Here is an 11,023-nt window from a genome sequence, read left to right as displayed (position 1 = left end):
TGTATTGTGAGATGACCGTAAGATAACAAGGTGGGAAAATGTGATAGGGTGACAGTATTATTGCAAGGCCTTACTATAACTCAAAATTTTCTTCCTTTCAGCTTGGGGGGAGTAGATGTTATATTAGGGGTACACTGGTTACATAAGTTGGGAGAAGTCAAAATCAATTGGCAAAAGCAAACCATGAGGTTCATGTGGGAAGGGAGAAGGACAGAACTAAAGGGGGACTTAGTAGTGATGATGTTGGAGACAAATTTGAACATGTTGATGAAGGATACAAGGGAAAGAGAGGAAAGATATTGGTTGGAAATGGCATAGCCGAGCGACATAGAAGATTAGGGGATGCACTCAACTCCTCTTAAAGTAACAGAGATGTTGATTGAATTTGAAGCTTTGTTTGGGGAGCTCAGAGGACTACCACCAAAGAGAATTCAAGACCACGCCATCACCCTAAAAAATGGAGCTCACCCTCCAAACCTAAGACCTTATAGATATCCATATTTTCAAAAAAATGAGATTAAATGGATTGTACAAGAGATGATGATAGTGGGGGTAATACGTCCAAGTGTGAGCCTATTCGCGAGCCCTGTAATTTGGTCAAGAAAAAGGATAGTGGATGGAGGTTTTGTGCAGATTATCATGCCCTGAATCAAGTGACAGTGCTGAATAAGTTTCCAATGCTGACTATTGACGAACTTGTGGGGCTGTTGTATTCAGTAAATTAGATCTCAAATCTGAATACTATCAAATCAAGGTCCGAGAAGAAGATGTAGAAAAGACGGTCTTCCAGACACATGAAGGCCATTATGAATTTTTAGTAATGCCCTTTGGTCCCTCTAGTGCCTTTGCTACTTTTCAGAATTTGATGAACACCATCTTCAAGCCATATTTGCGAAGGTTCATGCTTGTATTTTTCAATGATATTTTGATCTATAACAAGGAGTTCAAAGATCATATATGGCATCTTCGGGTGGTGTTGAACTTGTTGCTAGATAATCATCTAGTGGTGAACCAGAAAAAGTGCTCATTTGCGCAAGATAAGATTGAGTATTTAGGCCACATTGTCTCCAAAAGTGGGGTAAAAGTCGATCCTCACAAGGTCAGTGACATGAAAAATTGGCCATCGCTGAGATATATCAAGGAGCTTAAAGGGTTCCTTGGGTTGACAGGGTATTACCGAAAATTTGTACGAGGGTATGGAAAAATAGTCGAACCTCTAACTTGAAGCCTTGAAATCTGCCATGATAACGCTACCAGTGTTGACCATCCACAACTTCACCAAGGAATTCATAGTTGAGACAAATACATCGAGAGTGGGTGTAGGGGCAATACTGATGCAAGAAGGGAGACCTATCGCTTTCCTAAGATGCTTTCGATAAGGAATCAGGGTAAATCGATACACAAGCGCGAACTAATGGCTATCATATTAGCTTTCTAGAAATGGTGCCACTAGCTTCTTATGAGGCACTTCAAGATATGAACCGATCAACAGAGCTTAAGGTTTTTGACTAAGCAAAAGGTATTAAGCCATACGCAATAGAAGTGGCTTGTTAAAATGAAGGGATTCGATTTCAAAATTATATACCGCCTAGGGTGTGAAAATAAAGCCATCAATGGTCTCATGTAACCCAAAATTTCTAGAAAAATTACAAGCATACTCTAACACAATTGTGGGAGATGAAGGACTGCAGAGAGAAATCGATGAAGATGAGAAGCTGATGAAAATTAAACAAGAATTACAGAGTAATCCCATGGCACATCCAAGGTATTCCATTAGGGGAAGCATTTTGTCATATAAGGGTAGATTGGTGATTTTGAATGGGTCTAGGTTCATTTAATCTCTTTTGATTGAATTTCACTCCACTTCTTATGGAAGGCATTCTGGTTTTTACAGAACTTACAAGTGGGTTGTTGCCACCCTATATTGGGAAGGGATGAAACGTGACATCAAAAAATTTGTTGTCGAATGCGACATGTGCCAATGCATGAAGTACGAAGCAATGTCCCCTGCGGGATTGTTACAATCGTTACCAATGCTTGAAAGAATTTGGGAAGATTTATTGATGGACTTTATTTTGGGATTGCCAAAAGTGAAGGGAACGGATTCCATTCTTGTGGTGATCAATCCACTCTCTAAATACAAGCACTTCATGACACTTAGACATCCTTTTATAGCCAAGGAGGTAGCTGAAGTCTTCATTAGGGAGGTTGTTCACCTTCATGGCTTCCCACAAATGATTGTAACCAACAAAGATCGTGTTTTCATGAGTGAATTTTGAAGGGAGTTATTTAGGGTTGTCAGCACTACCCTTAAATTCAACTTTGCATGTTATCCCCAAACGGATGGGCAAACAGAAGTGGTAAACCGTAACGTCGAAACCTAACTTCAGTGCTTTTGCAATGAGCAACCTAAAAGTTAGCCGAGATGGTTGGTTTGGGTAGAGTATTGGTATAACATGTCATTTCTTAGTTCAATCGGAGTGACACCCTTCAAGGTAGTATGTAGGAGAAATCCTCCACCAATTTTCAGGTAGGTTAAAGAAGCATCAAGAGTAGAGGAGGTCAGCATAGTTATTAAAGAGAGAAACTTGATGTTGGATGCGCTTAAGAGTAATATGCAAAGCACAAGAACAAATGAAGAAATCAGTGAATAAACATTGTAGGGAGGTTACATTCGACAAAGGGGACCAAGTTTATCTCAAGCTTCAGTCGTATCGCTTTCATTCGTTGGCGTCTTGCCTAAAAAAAAATTAAGTCCTCGGTTTTACGGTCCCTTTACCATTATGGAAAGGATAAGGCAAGTGGCGTACAAACTGAAACTTCTTGAATAAGCTAAAATACACCTGGTGTTTCACATTTTTCAATTTAAAAAACAACTAGGGCCTGCAAAGAAGTCAACCATTACCAGCAAGCTTGAGTGAAGAGGAAGAGTTGATTGTGTAGCCCAAAACTGTCTTGGAGTACAAATATTCTCCTCAAGAGGACCTTGAGTTACTAATTCAATGGCAACAACTTCTAGATTTTGAATGCTCTTGGGAATTATATGAGAATATCAAAAGGCTATTTCCCCAATTGCACCTTGGAGGCAAGGTGCCTTTGGATGGGCGGGGTAATGTTAGGGCAAAGTTTATACAAGGAAGAAAGGGAAGAAGAGAGGTGGAGCGATGATACTTGGAGGGAATCACAAGATATAGAGGGTAAGCTGCAAGTAGGGCTAGATATGAGCCGAGCCGAGCCAAGCCTGAACAGGGCCCGACTTGTTTTTGGCTCGTTTTTTGTGAGCCCAAGCTTGGGCTTGGGTCAGGCTTGCCGAGCTCGCTAAACATATGTTTGTGTTTGACTTATTTCAAAATTTTAGTGTTTGGAATCGACTCGCACTTAGCTCGGGTTTGTATGTTCGAGCTCGGGTTCGCTTTAATTAGCTTTGGGCTCACATTTCAAGCTCGACAGTTTGGCTTCAGGCTCGTATTTTAGGGAACAAATGGTGGCGTTTGTTCCAAGTTAAAATTTTTTTCCATTTGAGTGAGTAGCTCGCAAGCCAAGCTCGGCTCCTTCAACTTGTGTTCGAGTTCGGACTCGTGTTTGTTTTTCACTTAAAATCTAAGCTCGTGTTCGTATTCGGGCTCGTTTAAGACAAACTCGGCTCAGGCTCGTACGAGTCCGAACAAGCTCGTTTCCAATTCAGCCCTAGTTGCAAGAAACAATTGACATGGAAGAGATAGTAGATCAACTTGCAGGGACAACAGATCAACTTGTAGGAACAGTAGCAGGATTACAGCAAAAGTAGAGAACCAGAAGAATGTTCAGAAGCGATGATGTGGCAAGGCAGGATTGGCAAACCAATTATGATGGGAAGAAAAGAGATAGAAGTATGAAGGAAGGGAGAGGGAAGGCAGAAAAGAATTCAAAAGAAAATGATATTGGCAAGGAAGAGACATTGGAAACATTTATAGGCTTGGGTTTTTAATTTTTTTCTAATGAATATGTCATTAATATGTGAGAAACAAAAAATGTATCTAAATCTAAAGAAACTAATCACTGAAAACTGTTTCGGTTGAAACTAATTATGTGGATTCAGAAGTTATTCCAAAGAGATTAAAAGACACAATATAAAGAATACTAAATTAAATATAGACCACAAAAGAGGAAGATCACCATGTCATCAACTGTCCCTATGTTGGCTTATTAGACGTTTGATTGATTTTACTTGATTTCATCTCAATTTATCATCTAAAAGTTTGAAACATTCTGATTTTAGGAATACCAAAGATTGTAAACATCATGAACTTTTAGATTGATAACTTTATTAATTGTATAACTTATCTAGTTTATTATTGAAAAATTAAACTCTTTATGTTATATTTTAGTTCTCTTACCATGCACTTCCTTCTTGATCATATTCTACAACTCAATGCTCAAGTTTTCACTTAAAAAACTTTTAAGCGTTTGCTATCAACATACATCTTTTGACATCTGAATCAAATCTCAAACCTCAAACCCTTTTTCAGCATAACAAAAATGTGAATCCCCAATTTGCAAAACCACCTCGCACACTACCAATTAATTACATAGCTTGTTATCAATATTGGATTCAAGAGTATCAAATAGACTAAAGAAAGAGGAGATATGAAACATGGGTAGGAACTTTGTACAGTGTAATTCTTAATAGGATACATGTTTGACCAAGTCAATAAACAATCATCCATCATACATGTTTAGAACCAGTATTATTTCATAATTTCACAAAGCAAAGATTTATCTCACTCACAAGAAGTTTACTAACAATGAAGACTACATTTACAACTATTAGACATTGTTCCAAACAATGAGTGAGTGTGAGAGAGAGAGACAAAGAAACAAATGAAGGCAGACACATAACTCATAGGGGGCGTTTGGTTTGGGTAATGTTTTATTACCAAAATAGAAAAATTACCTTGAAGATAAATTACTTAGAAGATTACTGGGTATAAATAATTACTATATTTGATAAAATTTGATAAGTATAAATAATTATTGTATTTGGTTAAAAGTAATAACAAAATACTAGTAAATTATTATATTTAAATGACCTTGAATATAATTATTTTTAAATATTTTTTTATATTATTTATTATATTAATTAAAAATAAATTTATTTTTGTCTAAAAGAATTAATAAATAATCATATAATTATAATAAAATCAAGATTACTTTAGTAATTTTTTAATACTTAAGGTAAAGGTGGTAATTAGATTACAACCTATATTATTTACTACATCAATATTGGTAATAAAAGATTACTGCAATATTTTATTGCTGACAAACCAAACAAGGTAATAAAAGATAAATTACCAAGGTAATATTTAAATCCTAAAATCAAACGGCCCCGTAAAAATAAAATCTACATAGAGAACAAACTTATAACACATCGTCTACACAGACATAGAAAAACATACAAACATGTAATGGTAAGACCAACCTGAGAAGCTGGAGTTTTTGAAAGCTTAGGAGATGCCAATTTCGCAGGAGACCCATCAAAAAGACGAGAACAGTCTGTGTATGCAGATCCAATGCCTACTCCAGCGCCAAAAGCTACAGATGCCCAGCGCGTCAATGGACTACCTGGTATAAACCCATGAATCATTCAAAATTTATTAATTTGGGGTAAGCAAAACTACCCACTTAAAACCAGCAAAAAACTTAAAATAATTTTTTCCAATGCCAGCGCCAAGGTATCCAGCAAATTAAAAGCTAGGAAAACCTTGTCATAAATTTCAAATTCTTTTGATTCAATGTCACAATTTCAGAAACTGCAATAATTAGATTGTTTGCAAATGGCAGCTGGAATTAAACAAAAAAATAAAAGAAGATAGATATTACCTACAAAACAATATTAATGAACACATATTTTATGGTGCATTAGGCTTACTATTATTTCATAATATGACTGTAAAATGTAGAAATTGAATATGCAGACAACGGGAAATTCAGGGTCAAAGAAGATTAAAAAAGAAAGCACCTATACGAATTGAGCAAGTTGCTGACCTTGTATTTGTTTTATTATTATAATTATTATTTTTTCTTACAATACAACAAAATTGGAAGGCAGTGAAAACCAATCAAACGTGTGTCATTTTTGAGGGAAAAAAATTGGTTCATGTTATTTAGTAATTTACAAACCTCAATTAAATGAATGAAAATAAAGAATCGAAATGAAAGAGAAGAGACTGACGGAAGAAAAGGAGACCAGTGAAAGCTCCGGCGAGGGAAGAGTAAACGAAGCGACGAACAGTGAGATCGATACAGGCATCCCATTTAGCGTTAACATCGTACTTTGGAGGCACGATATCCTTGCTGTTCTCTTCGCCCATTCCTTTTCAATTTTAGCTTTTCGATTTTGATCGCTCTTCTGGTACCCAGGGTTTTCTTCGGCCTTCTTAGCTCCTTCCACTACGTCCTGGGTGTGTTTTCCCTATTCGGAAAAAAAACTGTTCGGCCTCGGCCCATTGGGTATCTGTAGTGCCCCACCTATTTCCTCGATATATTTATAATATAAAATGAATTAATGTAATAAAAATTTTAATTTTTAACTACCCTTGTGGGGGGTGGATTCAAGCCGAGTTGAGCTCGAGCTCAGCTCGGTTCATATATAGTTAGCTCGAGTTCGAGCTCTACTAAGACCAGTTTAAATTCGATTCGATTCATTTTTCGTTATCAAAATGATGTTATTTTAATACATATTGATCAAAACGATGTCGTTTTGTATCAAAAATTTTAATTAAAAAATCTAACGAGTATCTCGAGCTCGATCGAGTTCAACTAAAGCCGACTCGTTTTGAGCTCGATCGAGTTAAGCTCGAATTGATTCGGTTCGAATCTAACCCTAACCCTTGTGACACATTGACACATGTCAGCAATTTTTTCCCTTAGGAGTGACGTTTGAATTACAAGCATAAATCCATATATTTTTTATTTTGAGAAATTAAGTTAAATACCATCTTTTGCATAACTTAAAGCAAAATATTCTACTTTTGAATGACTTAAATGCAATAACCAAAATTTAAACTACTTAAGTCAAAATACATGAATACTTTTAAATAATACCAAAATTACCCTTCATACATTCTACATAAATCCTAACCCTATATAAGAATCAATACATTGAAAATTTTCAATTTTACTTAATATATGACATTGTGATTTTGATAAGAAGGAAATAAGTTAGTGTTTTTTAGTTCAATTCAAAGGAAATCAGTTTATGATATCAAGACATTTATACAAATCTTAAACTAAAACTTTATTTATCCATTAATTATGAGGTATTTTAAACACTTGTCTAGAATTGTACCAAAAATTTGCAATGTTAGAAAAATATAAAAAGTATTTCGATATTATAATTTTAGGGGTGAAATGATATTTTACAATGCAAAATGTTATAGATATTAGACAATGTATGGGGATTGAAATGATATTGTACAATGAGTGTTATTGGATATTAGACTATGTATGAGGTGAAAGGATATTTTTTAATGTGGGGTTAAACAATATTTGTCAATGTAAAGTATGTAACACCTCTTTACAAATACATACCCTTATATAGAATATGATCCAGAGAAATGTGTACGATTAGACTACTTAATTCAAAAACACGGAATTTAATGCATAATAATAGATACTCAAACATGCAAAAAAGTGAAATTTGAATAAATGTCTTAAATGTATAAAATAAGTCATAACATTATTACAATTGATGTGTCTGAAAATAACTTAAAAATTGATAATATGCATAATCAAACATAAATAAAAAGCAATATAAAAATTTAGAAATGATGTTTTTTCCCTTCGCCTTACGTAACTGCTTGGGGGGACTGCTAGCTTTCCCGCATGTCCCGTTACTCACCTCTACCTACAAAATAACAAAAAAGAACGCATGAATGAAACACTTAGTAAGCCCGTGATTTCTCGACACCTTACATAATACATAAGGTTGATAAATTTAGTGTTCCATTTGTGAATCTGGATGTAGTCACAACTCGACCCCCTTGTGCCCTGGCATAGGTCATCCACAAAGGTTACTAAAACCTAAGCTGAAGTTGGCATATATGAGGTCTTAGTGAAAGCGTAAAACACCTTACATGTCATTGTCTATTGTGTCTTGTGCACATGTCGTACAACCTATTGGGCTAGTTAACTGGGACACTTTGGTCACATGAAAAAATTTGATCACAGTCCTTCCTTTAGCACATACGTTAATCATAGAACTATTGTTTAAACTATCCCGAGATGACCTTTACCACAAGTACGTATGTGATGCATCCCATTGACTATGTGAGGAAATATTTGAAAGCCACAATCTTCTACCATGCACACTTGAGTTGAACTAGATTGAGTGACAATGTGTCTTGGCATCGAGTGTATGATACATCTCATGGGTATCCAACTTTATCGTTTTCATGTATATTGCCACTTTCACACATAGTTGGTGGCTATTTAGATGTGTATCACTTTTTTTAACCTTTCTAATTTTTGACCCAAATTCAACTTGATCATGGTCTTGTGTCGTCTTCCACATAGTCGAGCACATCTTTTATTTCTAACCACCTTGTTTTTCTTGCTAAGATTTTTATTCTTTTCTTTACTTTTTTTTTCCCTTTCCTTACACTTGAACAAAAGGTAAAATAGTCTTTTACTACCTACATGGGAGTGTACCTAAAGTGCATTCTTGTGTTCACATATCCAAGTGTGGAGTCCATTTTTAGAAAGTCACACATGGGTGTGTGTCCCATATCACATGATCATGTATACCTTTCCTTAAAATGAATGCATGAAATATGAAATTTCTTATTAGAACTAAAGACACACGAACATGTATATGGCCATACATACATGTATGTTTCTAAGCACCGTAAATCAACTTGTCACATTTGTGAATATACAAATACCATCAAACATTAATCCTAAATCGTTAACAATATCGATTGCATTCATCTCAAATTCATAATGATCGATTCTCACACAATAATCAACCACATATGTTCATATATATGATCCATAAAATTGCCAAAAGAAACACATATATATATACTCTTACACTAGCATACCCTATTTAATGCTCGAATTCATCCATTTCACATTCAATCTCCATGTTCATAAATACATAACCAAATATTTGGATAACTAAAAGATATGACACATTAAAATATGGTAATAGGCATCAAAACATATTCAACATCTCAACAAACCATTGAACAACTAGGTTTTATAAGATAAACAATAAAAAAGCCACCATACTTACTTGACTTCTGATGCATAAGCGATCTTCACGTTACTATAGGAGATTTCAATGATCAACAACTTCCTCTAAAGACCAAGAACTTCTTCTCTCTCTTTCTCTTTAGTAAGCGACTGGATGCGTAAAGAATATCATAAAAATTAGGTTAACACATCTTTTATTTTGCCTTTTGGATGTGACACATGAGTGTGTATCATGTTACACAACTATGGAATTCATTCGATTTTATTGTGATCATGATCTCATCTGAAATTTAAATCTTGCTAACAATGTACAACCATGTTTGCTCCCACACATAAATGTGCATCCCTTCGGTAAACATTTTTTAACTCAATTAAAATAAGGAAAAGACTAGAATACCTTTGGGCTTACCTGTGAGTGTTAGAATCCTCCATTTTATATGAATTTCATCCTCAAAATTCACTCAAATAACTATGGGAACTGTTATCTAATGTACTATCGACCTTTTATGTGGCTTGCTCAATCTAATGATTCCTCAACCAAACCTTGACTAAGGGAATCTGCCTACGTCAGAGCTCCTTGACTTATCGATCTAAAATCTGAACTAAGTGCTCATACGCCAAATTATCCTTAAACTTGACTTCCTTAACTCTGAGCACATGGGTCAGGTCCCTTATATATTTGCACAATAATGAGATAGAAAACACATTATAAATGTGATCTATGCTTACTGGTAACACAAGTTAGTAGGTAACCTTACCTATACGTTTTAATACCTCAAATGACCCTACAAATCTCAAAGCTAAGTTATCTTTTTTGTTGAATCTCATAACATACTTATAAAAGGTTACTCTAACAAACACCGTATCACCCACATTAAACTTGAGATCACGTCTCCTCTGGTCTGAACAACTCTTCTGATGGTTTTGAGCTTGTCTTATCCTTTCTTTTATCAATCTAACATCCTCAATCATCCTTTAGGTCATTTGTTGTCTCAATGATTAAGTCAAGCTATCTCTCTTTCCTATCTCATCCCAAAGCAATGGTAATCTACATTTTCTACCATATAAAGCCTCACACGGAGCCATCTTGATAGTTGTCTTATAATGGTTATTATATGCGAACTCCATTAATGATAACATGTTTATCCAAACAATAAGCCCTTAACATATTCTCGATCACCTAGTTGACTTTCTTAGTCTGACCACATATTTGGAGATGATAAGTTGTATTGAAAGTTAACCTTGTACGCAAAGACCTCTGTATACTCTACTAAAAAGCCAAAATGAACCTAGTGTCTCGATTTGAAACTATCATCCTGGGAACCCCATGAAGCCTGACTATATCCTAACATAAATCTGACTCAACTGATTTGTACTCATGGGATCTTTAACTACAATGAAGTGTGCCAACTTGGTTAATCGATTGACTATAGCCCATAAGATATTGTATTCTCTTTCAACCCTCGACAATTTGACCATGAAGTTTATCAAGAAATGTTCCCATTTTCACTTTGGCATACTAAAAGGCTGCAAAAGTCTCAATGGTCTTTGGTGTTTAACCTTAACTTGCTAACACACTAGACACTTAGCCATAAAATTTGTTATATCTTTCTTCATACCTAACCAGTAGAAAAATCTCCTCAAATCCTGATATATCTTTACACTCTCAGGTTGGGCAGTATAAAAGGAACTATACACCTTGGTAAGGATCTTATCCTTTAAACTTTGATCTTAGAGAACAAACACTCAACCTCTAAATCTTAAGATGTCCTCTACTATATTAAAATAT

Source organism: Mangifera indica, chromosome 19 (assembly GCF_011075055.1).
Source record: "Mangifera indica cultivar Alphonso chromosome 19, CATAS_Mindica_2.1, whole genome shotgun sequence".
Lineage (NCBI taxonomy): Eukaryota > Viridiplantae > Streptophyta > Magnoliopsida > Sapindales > Anacardiaceae > Mangifera > Mangifera indica.
The sequence above is the reverse complement of the archived record's forward strand: the minus strand, read 5'-3'. Positions refer to the sequence as shown.